This window comes from Anarrhichthys ocellatus, unplaced genomic scaffold, assembly GCF_004355925.1.
Source record: "Anarrhichthys ocellatus isolate YVR2014 unplaced genomic scaffold, GSC_Weel_1.0 scaffold22, whole genome shotgun sequence".
Taxonomy (NCBI): domain Eukaryota; kingdom Metazoa; phylum Chordata; class Actinopteri; order Perciformes; family Anarhichadidae; genus Anarrhichthys; species Anarrhichthys ocellatus.
Window position 1 is genome coordinate 3,072,120 of NW_022280052.1, and position 3,228 is coordinate 3,075,347.

General features: G+C 43.8%; 1 protein-coding gene across 4 annotated transcripts in view; it reads right to left on the reverse strand.

Moving 5' to 3' along the window:
- The window catches only part of nek7 (NIMA-related kinase 7), a 64,017-nt gene that overhangs the window by 5,814 nt on the left and 54,975 nt on the right, over positions 1-3,228 (reverse strand). The window lies entirely within an intron of this gene.

Sequence of the window (3,228 nt, forward strand, 5' to 3'; positions counted from 1 at the left end):
GGGTGGGTGTGGGGAGTGTGGGTGGGTGTCCGCTGCTCTGCTTTATTGAGGAATGAGCGGTGGTCCAAAATTCAGGTGAACCAAAACAGAAAAATCCATGAGCGCTCTCTCAGCTTATGTGTTTTCCCCGAGCCCTTTCTGCTGCACTGCCTCGAAAACTCGGGAGGTATAGAGACACAGAGTTTGCGAAAAAGAAGAGCAGAAAGTGAGGAGAGGGGTGCAGGCATATGAGAGGAGAGAATTTCTCAGTTTGCTGGAGCAGCGAGAAAACTGTATCCTCTGGAAAACAAATGCAAGCAAGCAGAGCAGAGGAGGTGCAGATGGGAATGGGGAGGAAGAGTGGAAAGGATAAGGAGACTTTTGCTGAGTGGAAATAGGTGAAGAATCCCTTCAGCCCGTCTAAGAATAGAAAATATAGCACGCCATTTCTGCCAGGGTTAGTGACTGACTCACTTCTTATTGTTTAAATGTGCACGCGCGAGGCGAAGCCAGCAGCAGCCTTGCATAACAAGCACACATTGTTTTTCTGATTCAGTGCTATTGAAAAAAAGAAAACACTGCGTTAGGCTTATGTGTTGGGCCAAATAGCTTAACTGATGATAAATAAACATGGCTGTCAGTGTTGATGATGATGAGCTGCTCGGGGATGTTGTAGCTTGTTGACTTGGTTTTCATTTATTTACATAGTATTACATAGGAAGCGGTTGCAGCAAGTGTATCACCAACATATCATCAGTTTTTGCCCAGTCGAATACGTATACGTGTGTGAAAACGATATATTACATTTCATGGCCTGCACCTGTTCTAGTGCAGGAACTCAGAAATGAATAAAGAGTCTTCTGGACCAAAGTGAAACAGGATCTAGAGCCTTTAGTGGACGGTCGTCGCTCATAGGTTACCGCTTCTGGTTTACTAACAGTTTCCCTTCAGTACTCTGGGGGATTTCAAACTTAAACATGTCGTCGATGAATGTTTTTAAACATTGGATGTGGTAATTGATAGCAGACGTATCTTTATGAATTAAAACAAAAAGCAGGCATTGATATAAAAGAACAAAATAAAGAAAACCACATAATAAGTTTATTGTAGTGCGCAGATTCTTTTTTGATTTTTTTTTTTTTTTACACATTATTTTTACCCCCCAGGGGTCCCTACAAGAATATCTGAGGATGTACGCTATGTGTTTGACAGTCTGTTAATTGGTAGTGTGAAAAAAGAACAATGTGTCCACATATGGGTCCAAATGGAACGGTTCCATCCAGAATACAGCAGGTTAGTGTGAATGTGCCAGCTATGAAAATAGGACCATAAAGGAAATAGAGGCAGAATAACAGAAGCTGTCTGTTAGTTGCAACAGGGACAGGCTACCCTGTGTGCCATGTGAACATTTTAACAGCAACCAAGGACTCATTGAACCACTCAAAGCTACTGCTCGAGGAAGTCAATAAAAAAAATGTCATTTGTCAACAGGCCTCTTCGTCAGCTTGACCATAAAGTCACGAGAACTATTACTGCTAAAAAATAAAAAAATAAAAAATCGTGCCTGCCTTTGTTGCATGTGGCTACAAATGTAAACACCCTTCGTCACCGCCCAAAAAGTGCGAACTTTTAGGCGGCTTCTTCGTTTCAGTCTTCACTGAAAAATGTGTAAAACATTGATGGTGCAGAGACGGAAGACGTATTCCCTACTGGGCAGATTTTGACAGGATCTCTGTCACAGCTTCCAGTGGGACGTCAAGATGACGGCAGCAGAATCTCAGTGGGCCATCTCTCCTCTGGAAGGGATTTACCGTCACACATCCATCCGCAGTCTTAATCAAACACTCGCATAAATACAGTATATCCTGAGAAAAGCACATGTGAACACTAAGTAAAGAGGATCTCCCTCTCTCCATCTCCCATCGGACACCCCTCTCCCTCTGCTCCAACAATTACAACAGAGACTGGCACAGCAGGCGGTTGACAGGGATGAGATGTGTGAGGAAATGTGTATTCCTGTGTGTGTCAGCAATGATGCACTTCTAGTACTAACAAAGCCCCATGTAACCTTACATTTCATTCTGCAGTGAGCGACGCACATTCAAATTATCAGTCCACTATTTTTCAAAAACAATTAGAGTTTATATTGTCGAAACCTGCAGCAATTAAAATCACCAGCTAATAAGGCAGCTTAAAAATATGTCACCAGTCCAGTGAGGTCAGGAAACGTTTTTTAGAAAATAATCACTTTCCAACAAACAAACTGAGCTCTCATAAAAACAACAACTAGAGGGCAGAGCCAAGCGGACTCAGCTGGCTTTCTGTCAAAACGGTATGGATGAGTTAAGTGCCCGTGCTTAAACAGAAAACGCTGACTACTTTCAGTAAAAGTTCCCTTCAATGACTCGGAAAGGACCATGTGGGGAAAAAACACTCTTAATTGCTTTGTAACAAATATATTTACAACTTTTAGTGGTGTATAACAGGTAGTGTGGGTTTGTGTGTAAGGGCTAGATGGCGCTTCCCAAAACAACAAATGTCTCAGTAAGTGAGAAAAACAGAAAGTGAGAAAGAAAAAGGAAGGAAATCAGCCAGCTACAGACACCAGGAGGCAAAGGGTTAAACAAGACCCCATCGTATTTTCATGCATCTTCTGCTTTTGACAGATGAAAAATGTCAACTGTCCTGTTTGTATTTGGGAGTTTTTGCACTATTCATCTGCTTCATTAGTGCCTGCTGCTCCTAGCCCCTGACAGCTGCCGGCCCCCTGCTCTCAGCGCGCACACACACACACACACATACATACACACATACATACACACACGCACACACTTACTCCTTTTTTCAGACTGTGTCGTCGCAATGGGTTAGATGATTGACTCACTCTCTGACCTCTGAGGCCCTGGTGAGCATGAGACTGTGTGTGTATGAGTGTGTGTGTACGGTTCATTGATATTCGAGAGACATACAATGCACACGCATGCCTGCTGTCTGTCTAAGGGGTGTGAGCTGCTGGTGGCAGAACACACACACACACACACATACACATATACACACACACACACACAGACCCCCTCCCTCCTTTGTTCCTCGGCTCTTCATCAGCTGGCCAGGTTGAGCTCTCCCCAGCCCGGGCATGTAAAGCCAGCATCCCTGTCCGTGTAAAAGGTCTGGATGTGGCCTTCCAGTGTAATTAACACTGATCCCTCTCTCTCTAGCTTCTCTCCCTGTACGCCAATTAAGAGGAGG